The sequence below is a fragment of the Lepisma saccharinum genome, chromosome 11 (genome assembly GCF_977018435.1).
Source record: "Lepisma saccharinum chromosome 11, izLepSacc3.1, whole genome shotgun sequence".
NCBI lineage: Eukaryota > Metazoa > Arthropoda > Insecta > Zygentoma > Lepismatidae > Lepisma > Lepisma saccharinum.
Genome location: NC_139239.1, coordinates 58,979,525 through 58,997,836, shown reverse-complemented (window position 1 = coordinate 58,997,836; position 18,312 = coordinate 58,979,525).

The window sequence follows — 18,312 nt, the reverse complement described above, 5'->3', positions numbered from 1 at the left end:
GCTGTTTCCATAGGCTATTTATTTTGCCTTCTTTTTCACATTCTTTCATGCATATTTTCTTGATTCTGTCCTCCATATTCTTTATAAAATTTATTTTTGTCACCTCACTTACATCACTTCTTTTGTGGCAGAATACCCCTGCTGCACACTTCTTCTGATGCCAAGTGGTTTCAATTTCTTGTCCTCTTTTCCTTTTCATCAATATATCTAGATAGCTTAACTTGTCTTCTTCTTCTATTTCAAGTTCCAATAATATCCCTCTTTCTTCATCTTGAATTTCTTTGGCAAAAATGTCAAGCTGCCTCTTCGTTCCCTTCCATATGCCAAAACAGTCGTCCACATATCTGCAAAACAGAATCATTTTGTCACCTCCCTTTTCTATCACTTTCGTTTCCCATTCATTCATAACCAATTCAGCCAATGCTGGGCTTAGACTGGAACCTATATTTAGTCCTTCACTCATTAACATTATTTTATCTCCCATTATACTGTAACCGTTATTCCAAATGGTTTCCAGCGCCTTCACTACCCTTTCACTATCCCATTCTCCTATAATTTCTTGTCCCATTCTCTTTTTAATAATGTCCAAAACGTGTCCCCTCTTGATGCTCGGGAACATACTTTTCACGTCTAAGCTAAACATTGTCGTCTTCATCTCATTTAACTTAAGTCCTTTTATGAGGTCTACTACTTTTTCACTGTTCTTAACTGCTCTGCTTTCTTGCTGTGTTACTAACACGTCAATAACTTTCTTTAATTTCTTTTCTAAGGGTTCCAAAATATTGTTTCTGCAGTTCATTACTGGTCTTAACTTTATCTCCTCTTTGTGTATCTTTGGAAAGCCTTTCAAACTTGGTAGTCTTCCTGTCTCCTTTATGCATTTCTTGAATCCACTCCTCCTACAGTCTTTAATGATTCTTTCGTTTATAGTTTGTTCTTCACCTGTTCCACAAATCTCCTCATATCCATTTTCTTTTAGGTCTTCAAACTTCCTCTCGTACCATTCTCTTTCCATCACCAAAATTGCTCCACCTTTATCTGCCTGCTCTATCACCACATCATTTCTTGTTTTGATTTTCTTCATCCCTTCCCTTTCTTTTTGACTCAAATTATCTACTTTTCCTTGTTTTCCCATTTCTTTCTTCAGTATGGCTGCTGTTCTTCTTCTAATCTTGTCTCTTTCTGGTTCTTCTTTTATATGGAGCACTGCTTCTTCAATGTCATATATAACTTCCTCATAATCTACATTTCTTTCTTTAATTTTGAAACCTCTGCCTAGTTGAAACAACATAGGGATGATGTACGACTTAAGAGAGAGAGAAATGCAATATTTAAACACACGAGAGAAACAGGACATGACATAGAGTGGTATGAGGCTAAGCAAATAGGAAGGGAGAAGAGAAAGCTAGTGAGAAAATGGAAGGAAGCCAAGGAAATAGAGAAGAAAGGCGAAGAAGACACAATGAACTGGAATGGGGGACTGAAGTTAAACAAAGAATGGAAGAAGATGTTGGAAAGAGTGGAAAGGACAAGAGAAAAAGAGGAGAGGAGAAGGAAGAAAAATGAAGGGAAAAGAGCGTGAGATTAAAAAGTCCAACCACATTCTATATGGAAGTAATTGTGTTTAGCCTTTTAGGTGAAAGTAAAGTTGGAAAGTGAAAGTCATCTGCTAGAAAGTTCCAAACAACTTTCTAAATAGTCTGGAGGGAGTAATGTTTGTGTATATATATTACCCTTCTTGTTGTATCTGGTTACTTTTGTACTTGATACAGAGTCTGAAGAAGACCTTGTTAGAAGGTTGAAACGTTACGTTAGTTTATGTTTTTAATAAAATAAATTACTGCCTTGGTCAGCATATTTAGTTTTTCATAATCATGGAAACAAGGCTTAATGGAGTTATGTATTCAAACTGTATTGCTTTCATATTTTTTTTCATTTACTTTCATTACTTTATTTTTTCTTTTATTACTTTATTTTTCATTTATCTTTTTAATTTTTTAATTGTGTACAATTAACTGTAAAGAAAAAATGATCCTGCAATTAATGGTTAAGTGGAAGAGAAGGCATTAATGCCTTAACTTCGCCATGTAAACAAAGTCGTAAATAAATGTATTGTGGTAAAACTGTCCCCTTAGAAGTCACACATAAGACTTTAGTAGGTTCAAGCTTAAATGACCCATCATTCCACCATATTTTCTTCTTCATTCGTTCCATCTTAGTCACTAGCACTGGGCTTTCTATACTGCTTTCCAAATACTGCATTTCAAACTCTGTGGGTATTCCAAACACAAGGCCTTCCTTCTCCACTTAAGATTTAGGAATTCTGGCATTTACTCCTAACTTGTCTAATAACACTTTATTTTTCACAAAGTTATTGCTTCTTGTGACGTGTTGAATAATGCTTGAACTCTATTTCGTCCACTTTGATCTACATACTTTACTTTCACATTATTATCCATCAACATATATCCAACTTTTACTGGATGCAAATTTTCTAACTGTTGCTTTCTACTTTCTATTATCACTAAATAGGGTTCGTTGGCACCTATGTCATACTGGTATATTTTGTCTTCATGATTGGAAGTGTGTTCCATCCTAGAACTTTTGTTACCCATTTCATTTTGTGTTGTATTGTTCTTTCTTTTATTCGGCCCATTTACTTTGTGTGAAGTGTCCATAACATCATTTCCATAATTTTCTTCATGTTTTGAATCAGATGATATTATATCAATATTATCACTGGTTATAGTATAATGCATATCGCACTATGTCCGTCCTCAACAATTCCCTTTTGATCCATTATGGTAAATAAACGAGACAGTTAAAGCACATCTCTATACAATCCAAAGGGATATTGTTATTGATTTGATTATTATCAATCAACTTTTGTCCTTTTCTTTCACAATAGATAATAATCTAAACACTACTTAGTCTTACCACACAAGTCCTTCAATTAAGTTCAAACAACACTCGATTCAATCTAGCGAACAATCTTGCTTATTGAACCACGCATATTCAAAGCTTATTGAATACGCCATCATTTTTTCAACCACCATCAACAATTCATAAACAGTTTTTACACGTGAGAGAAGTTATATTGTGCTTATCAGTATACTAAGCTGTTTTATTAATATGGTTACGTTATAATACTACTAGTTTCTGCCATTGAGGTCCAAAGATACAAACAATAAACATTTCGTACAGTAATACTCCAAAGGATTCGTCTCCTTTGTGACCGGTGAATTCGTGCTTGCAAGCGTAAAGATGCTAGCAATATAAATAATAATGTTCAATAACACATGGCGCTACAGCCCTCGAAGGGCCTTCGCCTATCACTCTCGAATGCCAGTCTCCCTCCCACAATACTACCTAGAGGTGCGGAGATCTTCAACCGGTAATGGGGTGACGTGGGGTCAGCACGCCGAACCCTCAGCCGTTATAGGAGATTTCCGAGACCGGGTTACACTACTCACTCGTAGCTCTCCAATTTCCTCACGATGGTGGGTTGCCTGCCACCTGTCCTATACACAGGCCAAGAGGCCGGAGACTGAACCCAGGCGGATTCGAACCCATGCCGTCCCGCAGTCGGAGTCCAAAGCAGAGCGCCTTAGGTTGCACGGCCAAGGAGGAGGACCTAGCAATATAAAACATGCAAAAACGCGTATAGTTTATATTTCAATGCAGAAGACTATGTGCGGAGTCCACTAGCACACGCATGATTTTTTCGGAAGGGCTGGAATTGTAAAGATGTAATTCTAGGAGGCAGGATACAACACTAAAATATTTCATTTTAAAAGTTGTTCCAAGACAAGAATGATTGGTTATCTGGTGTCATTTTAAGGGGACTTTGCATTTATCACTTTGTTTCTCTTGATTTTTTTCAAAATTTCTGAGCCAGCCCCTTTGGCGGAGTGGTTAGCACATCGCGCTACGACGCCAGGGGTCCAGGGTTCCTGGGCATGGAAGTTTGTGAGTGTCCATTCATCAATTTCATCATATCATCACTCATCTCCATCTTCGCAATTAGCCAAAAGTGGCATAAAAGTGAAGTAAAATAAACTAAATCAATCAATGAATTAAAATTTCGGAGGGGCTATAGCCCCATCAATTCCCCTCTCCGCACACCAGTGGCGGAATCTAAACGTTCTAGTGCCTAAGATGATTTTAAAATCGAATGCAGGGTCAAGAAACGCCTTATTTGAATAAGACTTGTTTACCTAACACTTCCCCTCCGTTATGTTCGTAAACGTGTGTTCACAAGAAATGTGAACAGCATTGACTCCACGTGACTACGAATTACTGATATTAATTATTTGAATTATCAGGACTTTGATTTTCTTAGAGAGAGAGAGAGGGGGGGGGGTTCTCTTCGATCTCGTCTCAAAGACTCTCGAAAGGTTTGGTCTCACTTTCCTCGTCTCAAGTTCTAAAATATAACCGCAACTAGTCTCAAAATTCGAGACGGGACTGAGATATAACAGAGATTTCTCTCATTTCCTCACCATCTCTAATTTTAACAAACTCTCCATCGGCCAATAAGCAAAGTTTTCCGGACACCTTTTGACGAAGTTAATAACTTTAATTTATGGGAAGAGAGTTTAGGACCATTAGCTGACGCCAACAAAGTCGTTTTATTAGTGTTTTTTTTTGGCGTTTTGTATGATGCGTCTATTCGCAAAATATTAACAAGATTATTGTGCATTAAATAAATTTTAAATAAAGCATATAAATGAACCTAGTCACTTCCCAATTGATTCCATATTTTTTTAATAACAACTTCTTCCCCTTTTAAACTCGCCTTTTTCTTCGATAGTTTAATCGGTATCCGACCTACAGCTTAAATTAGGATATAATCCTTTGAACCGAATTCAGGACACCTTGATTCAAAGGTAATATTAGGGCCCGGATTCTCAGGTTTTAACCTATTTTATTCCTTACTTGGTAACGTCACTATTCTAACATATATTTTCTTTTTAGCCATTTCTTAGTGAAATACAGGAATCCTATAGGTCCTAAAAACGGCTAAAAGGAGTTAAGATCCTAAAAAGGCTAAATTGAACTCTTCAGCTAAATAAATGGAAAAATCAAAAAAATGCTGAAACCTTGTTTTGTTTCATGAGAGTGAATACATTGTTAACTGTATGACTATATGAAACTGTATTCTCTCTCTCCCCTCTGTCACACACACACACACACACACAGAAGGGGGAATGGAAATGAGTGAAGGGAAGCAAAGTTGGCATTACAAAAGAAATAGCTTAACAATGACACGTTTTAAATTTTTCAGAAATTTCATTGTTGTTGTGTTCCAACAGATTCCCGTTTAAGATTATAAATGTAAGAAAAGCAGTTACAGTTTAGAATAGAGAAGAGAACAGAGCCAGTCCAAGTTATTCCTGCTGCAACATGCCTAAAGTGAAAGCCGCAAAAATTGATTTACTTCGACAATGGGTTGTTAAAGATTCCCAATTTTCAACAGATAGTAAGATCTTTTGTCGAGTGCGTCAAAAACAATTAAGTTGTGACAAAAAGGCACATTTTGAGCAACATAAGGAGTCGACAACCCAGAAAAACAATATCACAAAAAAAGCAGAAAATATTGATTCAATCGTTTATTTCTTCATCTGCGACAAGTTATACGGTGGATATTTTTAATATGCAGTTGTGTGAGGCATTTGTATCAGCAAACGTGCCATGGAATGTGTTGAAGAACAAGGTTTTACACAGTTTCCTTGACGATATTAGTGGTCCCAAAATTCCAGATGAGTCTACCTTGCGGAAGCACTATTTGAAGCCCCTCTATGAGAAGACACTAACTAGATACCATAAGAGCCGACATAAGTGACCATTTCATGTGGCTTTGTGTTGATGAGACCACGGATAGCTGCGGCCCTTACATTGCCAATGTTGTCATCGGGAAGCTCGATTCTGCCGAACCTGGAAAACCGCATCTAGTCCTATGCAAAGAACTAGAGAAAACAAATCACAGCACTATAGCTTGTGTTATTAGAGTAGCCCTACGTATCTTGTGGCCTACAGAGAATCGGGATGCAAAGTTTCTTCTCCTGCTTAGTGATAGTGCCGCCTATATGATTAAAGCAGGAGAGGTTCTGCCAAATTTCTATGTGAATGTGATCCACGCGACGTGCCTAGCTCATGGTTTACATCAGTATGCAGAAGAAATAACAATCAATTTCCCAGGAGTAAATGATATTGTTTATTCTGTCAAGAAAGTTTTCCTGAAATCACCAACTCACATTCAGACATTCAAAGAGTTGCTACCAGAAATACCTCTTCCTCCAGAGTCAATCATCACTCGCTGGGAAACTTGGTTGTCAGCTGCACTCTACTACGCTGAACATTATCAGGAAATGAAAAGTGTTTTGGATAAATTTGACAGCAGGAAAGCTGCTTGCATCTCGACGGCAAAGAATGCTCTACATCAGTGGTTCCCAACCTTTTTTTTTTTTTTTGCTCACGGCGCACTATACTATGTATTGAGATCCCGCGGCACACTAACGTACGAGTGTGTATCTGTCTGGTATCGTCTCGTGGAAATGCTGTCTCGTCTCGAAAATTAATGCAGGATATTATGCCAACAAAAGTTAAAACTGGGAGACATGACAAAATATTATTCTCGAAAATGGGTTAAACCTTAAATCACTTTGCTCACTGTTTGACGAAAATAAATATGATTCCTTAATCATAAGAACATGAGTATTTCAAATAAAGTTTGTTGATTATCAATAGCTAGATAGTGTATCTGCCTTGTTTTTCTGGCTCCCATCCACTCCTTATCCATCCTTTCAGACAGAAGGAACACGCGACAGGCGACAAGCCATACGAGGGTTTACACTGAAGTGACAAGCGACAGGATCACCTTCCGTTTCGTCTATGATAAAAGTATTCACCGCACGGGCAGTATCAACAGATCGAGGCGATTCTACGCTCGATATTAAGAAAACGATCCAATTTGAGCGCATGCGCGGATAACAACCCTCGTGACGATACATGGTATCCAGAAAACGGCCTAAGCAAAACAACATGCAAGCGACGAGCGAGACATGAAACTTGTTGTATCGCTTCGGTTCGAGAAGTTTCCTGTGAGGAAGATTTCACACCAAAGTTACAGGCGACAAGCGACGCGAGTCGCTTGAAAGCGAACTTTCAGTCGTCAATGCAACCTTTCGAACAGAAGACACACGAGAAGCTGCATGTGTCTCTTGACGCCTCAGTCCGTTGTTCACGGATGCGCGGTGAATGTTTTCCTTCAGACTGAATGATATTGTGTCGCTTGTCGCTTCTGTGTGAATTATACCTGCCGCTTGTCGAGATAACTTTCAGGTTGAAGCAACAGGCAACAAGCGACACAGAGTTTTCGCACCAAAGCGACAAGCTCCTTTAGGGATCTTTCAGACCGGAGCGACAAGCGACACGCGACAAATGTCGCTTTGGAACGAGCCAATCAACAGCAACGTTTCACAGCGTAGTGGCATGGCAGACCGCACAAACCTGCGTTCGATTGGTGAAATCCTTAAGCGACACGTGTTACGGGTCGCGGGTCGCTTGGATGTGAAATCTCCCTTAGTCTATAAGGAAGCTTTCACTGTGAATTCACTACCAACAGACAGACACGACACTATGCACGCTATTAGAAAACGGGCCAGTACGAACGACACGCAAGCGACAAAGCAACCCGTGCCGCTTGTCGGTCGAGTCGCTTCCGTTCGGAAGGATGCATTTATTACTGAGGGTTCATTTCCAAGCTACACTTGTTGCTGTCGCAAGTCGTTTATTACTCCTATGACTTCAGGCAATTTTATGTTCGTTGCGTCAAAGTAGAGTATCTAAGCTTTTTACTAGGTTTTTAGAGCCGCTGTTGTGTAGTCGTTAGGTCGTCTGACTGCCATCGGGAGACCCGGGTTCGATTCCCAGAGTGGGTGAATAAATGTCGGATGGTCCCAGCATAAAGCAGCTCCGGGGCTCCCAGCCTCATATCAATGGGTGCGTGGGAGCAATCCTGGACGGCAAAAGCGGCCGGAGTGTGGTGCTGATCACTTCGCCTCCAAAATGACCTTTCCCCCACATCTCGTAAATGGCACTGTGCTATATGCACTTGGAAATTTACCTTTACCTAGGTTTTTAGTACGAAATCTTAGGAGTTTGCAACCAGCACTCGAGGCTGCTGTGGATTTTGAGAAGAGGGTCGCAAATGAAAGAAGGGTCTGTTTGGGCGAGAAATGTTATGACGATTGTCGCCAGTATGGCTGGAACAGGGCCGTAGTAAACAATGGCAGTGACTACCTCCGGATCGTTTTGCGCAAGGATGAATGGAAGAGAACTCTTGGGGCAGGAATTTTGCAAGTTAAGATAGCTGGGATATTAGGCTAAAGTCTGTCAAATGCGTTACGGACAACGTGTGACGAATTAGGATTTTTCGAGGGGGAATCTTACAGATTTTTTTTTCATGTAATAGAAACTGATTTGGGTTTCCAAAGGAAATGCTTTATTCCGAATAAATATATATTTGCTGCTGATTTGCTGATTTACTGTTTTAAGTCCACTTTATGCACAGTAAGGCTAATCGGGACTGGAACTACAGTTTAAAGTGGGATCCGAACCACTATGTGCCTCCACCGGGTATCGAACCCGGGGCCCCTTGATTACAAGGCGACGACGCTACCAATGCGCCACGGGAGAGGCCTAAATATTTGCAAGTGATTAGCTAGTTATTTTCTTTATCTTTTTTTTGAGCCAGGTGGTCAGTCACGTCTCGTCTAAAAAAAGTAAAGTCGTAGCGTTCCAACCTGAACGCGGGGATCTTAAATAGGGATGTAACTTGCCCCTCCCGATTAGTACTAGTTGATGGTAGAGACAGCCCTGAACGGGCAGGTACAAATATCTAACTTATCATTAAAATAGACTCATGATTCGTTTTAGACTGAAGTGAGCAATGCGAATGGCAGAATGGGGTGTAGACTAGCTTACCCTGTTCGGTTTAGAAATAAGACCAGTAGCTCCTGCTTCTCCGATGATTCCAGATTAAAAGACCCCGTGTCGCTCTCATGCGCACCTATTTAAACCCTCGCTTGGCCTCTCGTCACCTCTAGCCAAAGGCCAGTGTTCTTACCATTTCCTGTGAAAGGCTTACCCAACACATTTCTGAGCAGGAGCTGACAAGGTCTGCAAGGTCAATATTTCTTAATCGAACGGTATGGTACACTTCGCAACTTCTTATTTGACCGCCCTGAAAAATTTCAAAGTCCGGAATTCGTAAATTTGGCAGCATAGCGCTTCAGAGCCAACTAAGAGTAGCCAACTTTGCAACATTTCTTCTTCCTGAATGAAAACGCTCGTAAATTTTTTTTCATTCTTTCACATTCCATAAAGTAAAGATACCCTAAAGCACTAATAAAATACATGAGTAGACAAAAAAATGTTAAGTAGAAATACGAATGTTGAAAATATTTCAAGATTCCTCGCTCTGAATTTGAAAAGAGGTAAATTTATGTGCATTTTGAAACACTGAACAAGTTCTCATCCACTTGGAAAGAATTGCCGTCACATTTGAATGCAAGGAGGCAAATTCATGATGATTTTATACGAAATTTTTATGAAAGATACCTTGCACAACACCAAACGATTCTGCAAAGTGTGTCTTTTCCTTGGTTATTGGCGAAAAATGGTTCGAAACTCCGGCACAAGGTTTCTTCAACTGAGATCAACGTGCTTTACTGAGGTTTTCGTTAGAAATCTCCTGGAGTAGTTGGTTAGATAACAACACTTTTCATTTTTTACTGTTTTCGTCAAGATCGAAACATCGTAGGTTCAAATCCCACCCCTTCCTGATTATGTTTTCTTTTTTATTTACCGAATACGAAGTGTTGTAATAACGTAATATAAGATTATATGATATTACTGTAAATATTTATGCGATGCATACTCAGTGGCGGCGATTGAGTTCCAAAACTGATGGGGCAAGGTGTCAAAACTGGGGGTTTCCCTTGGGAGATAAGGTTTAGCATAGTGGGAGGGCAACTGTTCCTCTACCCCCCCCCCCCCCGTCTAATCGTTGCCACTGTGCATGCCTCAAATAATATTTCTACTAATGTTTTTAAACTTTCAGTGATTGGCAGGATGTAGGAAAAACTTATCCTTTCATTCAGCTGTCATAAGTTATGTTAACACATACGCGTATTTTAAGAACTTATATGTCATTAATATCTGTTCTTAAACAGGATGTTGTAATCAAGGGGTCCCGGGCTCAACACCCGGTGGAGGCACGTTGCTTCGGATTCTAGTTTAAAATATAGATCCAGTACCGAATAGTCTGTCTGTGCAGCAAGTAGACTTAAAACAACAATAGAGAAACATATACAAATCAGCGGCGTATACTCTGGGTCATCTAGGTAATAGCAGATGACCCGGCTGTATTTCTTTTTTTTTTAAAAAAAAATGTATATATATACACATTTCTTCCCAATTTTCTTCCAAACCAATTTCGATGCATACATTTCCTTGCTTCCAGCGCGCGAATACTTCCAATCGTTTGCCGCCGAATGTCCGGGAACCTTTCTCCAGCCGGTGGAATGTCTACAGGGAATCTCACCCTGACGTCATTCCTCCCGCTTCCCTTGCAACCCTTGGCGAGGAGGGAGGAGAAAGGAAAGAGGGGGAGGAAACATTGCTTTTCAGGCGCGGTGATTCCGTGCCCAGGGTAAGCTCCTTCTTGTGAGAGTCCACCGGTCGCACTCTCAACCTTCAGAGCCTCTCCATTCCCTCCGCTGAATAGGGAAAACATACCCGGTAGAGTGCGAAGAACAGGAAAACTGAATAACATGGGCAAACCAATTCTACGCTAATTTTCACTTTACATTTGCTTCTGTCTTGCTGATTTCTGTTACTTGAACATAAATTTATCAAAAGGGAAAAACTTAAATATTGAAGATGAAGCAAACTGAATTAAAATTCAAAGCTTAAGAAATTAAAGCACCTATTTGCTGACTCCCCCCAATCCTTGTATTTACAAAAATAGTGATTGTTTCTCCTCTCTAATCTTCAAAAGCAGCGAGAATACTTCTTTCACGGAACTGAATATTTTTTAAAGGGAAAGATATGAAAAATAAATTATATATATTAGTTAATTTAAGTTGCTATATTCCGCCTGTTTAGATTAATAGTGATGAAGATGAAGGAATTAAACATAAACGAAAAAAACACATCAGGCACGTAACCAGGTGGAGGACTCGGGGGGGCTGAAACCCCCCCTTCCCGAAATCCTACAAATATCTAATTTAAAAAGTGTATAGTGATAATTAATTTTACTTCATTAGCAGGATTAAACACTTTGCATAATACGTTGTAATAATCTGAGATTCATCTTCAGGACTTCTAACCCCACTGTTTCAACTTTATGTGGCGGCTGCTAATAAGGGATGATCCCCATCCCGAAATAAAATTCTGGCTCTGACCTGCAATGATTCGAACTTTTAAAAACCTGTCATTTCGAGCTCGGAAAGGGATTTTTTTTTATCATTCATAGGGAATTTCTTTCTGAGCCAGGAGCACAACAACAGAAGTTTGGCGCGTGAAACTGAATGCGTGTAGTCGTTGGCTTCGTGTTTATTATTTATTAAGGTGTTAGTGTTTGTCGTGATAGTGCTGTGTTAAAGGGTAATGGATGTGATACAAGATTTGCTGGTGAAACCTTTTGGAACAAGATCTTTTCAGGAGAAGTTGCAAATTGTTAATACAGGTAGTCCAGTGTGATCGCTTGAACTTATTTCTACACACAAAGACAAAAATCGGGAATATGTGAGGCATATTCGCAAGCAAATTATGACAAAACACCATGGTTGACAGGAAGTATAAGTGTTAATAAGCTTTGCATTTTTGTTGGCCGTGCTTACTTTTCGGGGCTGAAAAGAATGTATGGACGCGTGGCTGATACTGTAATCTTTGCAACACTTGTGTCAAACATGAAAAATCCAAAAGTCACATAACTTCCTTTGTTAAGCTGCAATCTTTCGCAAAGACACGTATTGACGTGAACTGGACAAACAGCGTGCTTTGGATGTGGTACGGCACAAGTGATCGGGTCCTGGAGTAAGTTGAATTTTGCACTTAAATTAATATTGCGGGTTTTTATTTCACTAGTGCACGTCTTTCATTTTATATTTCACAGGCTGTTTTTTATAGCTTTATAATACTGTCTTGTTTTATTATTTGAAATTCTACACGTATAGTAAACTGCAATAACGAGAATTAATTGATTGTGATCGTAGCAATAAGACAAATATTCCGACACAATATTCCTAAATCCAATATGGAGCTTGACATAAATTGCACGGAAACTTTTGGAGTTTGAGGATCAAAAGGTCGGAGATTACCCACTCGTTAGAACCAGCATACACCACTGATACAAATAGAATGTTCTTTGCTTGGAAGTTACGAGTGAGTAGCGTAACCCGGTCATAAAAATCTTCTATAACGGCTGAGGGCTCGACGTGCTGACCCCACGTCACCTCATACCAGTTGAAGAACTCACACCTTTAGGTAGAATTGTGGGAAGGAGACTGGCAGTCGGGAGATAGGCCAAGGCCCTATATGCTCGTCAATACTCGTCAGAAATTCAATCAAATTCATTCAGCTGTGCGTCATAAGTTGTGTTAACACACATTATGAGTCAATAATAATAAGTTAAGAAATTGACAAGACGTTTCTGTACTGAAGGTAACTAGAGGTTGTTTTCTTGTAACGTCGTTACTGTGTCCAGCTCGGCATTGTGATTAAAATTACTCTATCTGCATGTTCACTTTCCTCTTACATAAGTTTTCCTTTCGCGAAAACATCGTTCCATAGTTTCCAGTTTCTCAATATATTTTTCTATGAAGTGTTGAATATAATTCTAGCCTGCTTTCCACAAGCTACACAACTTCTTCCTCTCTCTCTCTCACTCAGAGGTGCAATGTAACATAATTTAAGAAGGCCATTGTTGCACAAACGATAAACGAACATGTGTTAAATTCGGTAAGATCAGCAGGTAAGGGAAGCTCGATTTTAGCTGCAAATCAGTGTCTTCGTTACAGGAAAATCCCCAACAAAGCAAGGAAATAACTAATGAATGGTTATGCTTTACGATCTTTAGGGTTAAAAATAGGTGATCTAAATCTTTAAAAGAAAACCGTTTTCCAGATAGAATAGGTGTATGCATGAATAGAAAACAAAAATTAAGATATTGTATTAGCTGTGGAGTTCATTCTGTTGTAGCTTTGTGGCACATCCGGTAAAGGCACCCATTTCCAGTTCCACTTGTGTCTTTGATTAGGGTTCGAGCCTCACTTCATCTGGATATTTTTATTTATATTGAGGCCTGTAAGACAATAATATATGAAAGGTTCCAAATTATTTCTTACACGAGTGTATTTTTTTTTTAATTTGTTAGTCCTGAAAAGGACTGTTTGGGAAAATTGAACATTTATTTAATATCTTGTCCAGTAGCCACCTGCATCTATGACATGTCTCAGGCGTCGAGGAACGGATTGCACAAGATGTCGAATATACCTGTGCGAAGTGCACACTTCATTCCAGGCATTGTTGACGTGGTCAAATAGTTCATCACTTCTGCGAGGTGGTGGATCGGGCCAGCTTTCTTTCAAACATCGAACGACCTCGGCCCACATATTTTCAATTGGGTTGATGTCGCATCCCATGGGTGGCCAGTCAATTAGATGTATGTCGTTTCGTTCAGAAAACCAACGCTGAACGATGGCTGAATCATGGATGGAGGAGTGGTCTTGCTGGAAGTCAATATTTCCCTCGGGATACAAAGCTCGCACGCCAGGAACCATAACATGCTCCAAAATGTGCACATACTGTATCCCGTTGAGACGTCCTTCTATGCGGTGTAGGTCACCTCCGCCACCGAGAGATATCCAACCCCAGACAGGCACGCTCACGCGTCCACGCCGACGTGAGTTAGCAAGAAAATGGGGATCAAATCGTTGTCCTTGACGCCGGTAGACCAGAACCGGACCATCATTTGCAGTAGAAAATACTTTCTCGTCTGAGAAGATTACTCTATCCCAAATCCTATCAATATTTTCTTCAGCAAATGCTAGCCTATCAGTTCTGTGTGCATCCGTCAAGACCTCCTTCTTTGCTGCCCTTCGTGCCCGTAAACCAGAAGCAGCCAGCCTCCGCCGAACTGTCTGTGGGCAACCAGGAAAATCGGCCCTTGCCTTGAGTTGAGTGGCTGACTGGAATGGATTGGCTTCACACTCCGCTATCAGCCGATCGTCTTGCACTGGTGTCGAAACACGGCCCCAGCTCTCGCGTCTTTTCCGTGATGCCTCACCAGTTTCTTCGTATCGAGCCCACCACCTCCTTGCTGTCCGTGCTGGAACGCCATACTGCTCGCCAGCTAAACCAGGTGACAATCCAGCTCCCTCGATCAAACCGATCACTCTTTCTCTTGTGGATTTGTTGTAGTGCTCCATTCTTCGCGAGGTTGAAGAAAGAAATGTTGCATGCCTCTGTTTAGAGCGTAGTTCAAAGGAAATAAGGTCTTCTATTGGTATAGTTAATCACGTGATGCTGCAGTTGGTTCAAAGACGACTTCCAATTACATTCAGCCATGAAAAGTTTCGTACGAATTCATACCAGAAAAGGATGTCAAGAATAATAAAATAAATTTAACCATTATTTACAATTACATTACTTTCATTTAACAAATAAATAAAGAATAATTATGACAAATGTGCTACAACGAGTGCTCTTTACATCCATGTGTAAAAGTATTTGGTATTACTAAACACACACACACGTTCGGAACATCTGTAGCGTAGTTGTAACGTTTCAGACAAGCATACATCTTCTTACGTTCATCTTTTCTCTTTGAGGTATTGGTTCAAACCCGGCTCAGCTTTCACGTTTTTTTTATGTAATACTTAGTAAAGTTTTTGTCACAATTTTTTCGTCCACAAAAAAAACAATAAAAACAATAATTAAACCATCTTCTCCCCAAAACAATAATTGCAACATCATATTTATTCACATAATAAATCTATTCCACTCATAAAATTGATTCCTTCGGGTCTTAATGCAACATCACCGAAACATTCAAGTATCAATGTTCATGTTGGAAATTGAACAATAAACAGTTTTGGGGACACATTGCTTTATATAAAACCTCATGTTATTATAGAAATATACACAAGACGTCGAATGAAAGTATGCGTAAGGAATACTCTTGAAACTCTAGAGTTGTAATCATGCGATTTGTTTTTCATAGAGTAATCTGTTATATTCAAGGTTAATTATTTCAAATTTTTTGTATTCAGTAAATATCGTACTTCTGTGTTCACTTCAACAGAAAAGAAATTGAGCGGCTAGGATTTGAACCTGTGATCTTTCATTTTAGATAAAAAAAATACACGTCTTACCAACTGTTCTACAAGGAAATAGACAAAAAGTTTCCTAACATGGTTGCGGCAACAACCACCTGCCAGTGCTCCAAACATTTCTTTGCCACAGATTGTGGATAAGTTCCTCTCTACACAAATGCCCGGTATTTTGCAGTGTATTTTAGCTCAAATTTTGCCTAAACTCATGCGAACTTTGATGAAGAGGATTTACCGGGATATCAACGAGGTTATTTCTGGATAGGCTTCCGAGGTTTCGAGAGCTCTTTTATCTTCAGGGATTGAAGGGATGACGGATAACGTGCTTGTTACTGGCAAGCGTGGTCGTAACTGCGATTCCTCATGCTGCCGAATTTTATTTTCGGAAGGAGTATGGCATCGGACGTAAAATATATATATACTGTTCTTGGATGATCTCTCTGTGTATATCAGGAGGTGGCAGTAATGATGAAGCGTTTAGAATTTTCGGAAACCATTTCAATTATATTACTGAATCACGTGCCACGTGGAATGGCAGAATCAAGTAACGTATAAGCAAGTCTGAGGGTGGCTGTTTTGAATATTGCGAATTTGGTGGAAAGTTCGTTAGATATACTTTCTGTTGAAATAACAGTATTATTTTGTTGAAATTAGACAAGTATTTTGGATATAAAGCAGTGCCGAATTAATGATCATTCTCAAGTTTTGCATTTATTAGATGTCACGTAATATATAAATAGTTATTAGTAGATTTTTATCGCATCGGCCTCGGTCGCAAAAGGTATTTACTTACGTTTATTGGGGATTTATTATTAGATTTAGATGCATTGGAAGATCGAAGTGAGGGGAACAAGAACAGTCATTACTAAATAAACGACATCACATAACCAATCTTAGCGAATTGAATACATTAAACTCTCCCGTTCGTTACAAAAATTCAATACATCAATGTAGTGGATTATTTCCTATTATAATTGTGTGTGTTTGTGTGTTAGTATTTTGAAATAATTAATATTTTAGTTGTGGAGTGAAGAGCGTACACAATACTTATCTTAAATTCCATTACTTGATTGATGATTTGGTTTAATTTACTTCGCCTTTGTGACGTTTTTGGTTCATCGCGAAGATGAGAATGGGTGATGGGATGATGAAATTGATGAAGGAACACTTACAAAGAACACCCATGCCTGACCAGGATTCGAACCCAGGATTAAATACCATTACCTACAGCATCCTGAATGCATATATATTATATGTAAATTAGTCATAATGTGTGTTAACTCAGCTTATGACGAATAGCTAAAATACAAAAAGTTTTAACCTTACATCCTGGCAAGCAACTGAATAAGCATTAACCTTCTTAGGGAGAAAATGTGCAGAAGAGACATCCCTTGAAGTGTGCATCGGATATTTTACAGTGTTGAAATATCAATTGTCTCTGTTTAGCACACACACACACACACACACAAAAAAAAAAAAAAAAAAAAAAAAAAAATAGAGGGTGGGATTTGAACCCGCGACCTTTCAAGTATGTTGAAAAATATGGATACCAGCGTCTAACCAACTGCTCTACGTTAACTTAATGACAACATTCCCTTACAAACACGTAGATGTTTATGATAAAATCGATCGTCCTGTGTTCCAGCATGTTTTCTCCACAAGTCGTGAAATAAATGATTTCTTTTAGATCTGTTCGATATTGTGCAGGGCATTGTAAATAAAATGTCGCATAAACTCCTCAGAAATTTGCCTCTTTCTACTCAAACTTGATGGCGATTTACTCCAGGAGGAGAAAACCCCTGTTCAGTGTTTCAAACCTATGTGATATCAAGTCGAGCACGCAGAATTGTTACAATTTCGCACGATTCTCATTCTTATTCTTATTTCAATTTACTATTTCAGTTTCAGTGTGTATTATATTAGCGATTGATAGTTTATAAGTTCATGGAATGTGCGAAATTGGAATCCTTTCACCGCAGCGTTTTTCGTCTAGTTGAATGACGAACTCAAAGTTGGCTACTCTCAGCTGGCGCTGAAGTGCAATGTTGCTAAGTTTACGATTTTCGGACTTAGAATTCTTTCGGGGCGGTCAAATAAGAAGTTGAGAAGTGTACTTCAACTCAACTCAACTAAGATTTATTGGACTTACAGCTTTACAGGTGGCTGTTTATGCCCAGCATACATTATAAGTACATAAGATACAGTTTTAAGGCCGTACTAAAGGCAATTTTGTGGTAATTTTTCGCTAACAGATGGCAGCACAGTTTGCCATGGCAACCGAGGGCCATGTTGCCAGATCTCCGCGTAATCAAGGTAGATACATACAGGTTGGTCGATTAGGGTACTCCTTGATGGGATATGACGTCACGTTGGTTAGCAGATTTTATTGAAAAATCTAAGTAGATGTGGAGCAACGTAATTGTTTATCATGAGATTTTAGTTGTATGTTCTTATTGAAAAAAATACAACAATTTATCAGCAATGCAAGATAGTAATAGTCGTAATAGTAATATAAAATCCCTTGTATTGTATTATGTATTTCTTTTAATATTTCGAAAGCAGAAGAGAACATACAAAGATAGCTGTAGTTAATTCAAACACGAAATGCATAAAATAAGAAGAGTAATTGAAATAATTGAAAACATTTTGCAATTACGTTTGAAGCGAATGCTGCATTGACTGTAAAATTCACTTTATATGACAGTACTTGAACATATTTATATCTTTTATCGCTGACGTTAACAGATTTTCTTCATAAATTTGCAGAATTTCAGTGAACATCTTGTAAATATTTATAAATATTAGCGCTCTCTAACGATCCTCAATCTTTTATCCTTCAACTGAATAAACATGTAATTCTGCACCCTTATTTTTACTGAGTTTTAATATCGCGATTTTGAAAGAAAAATGT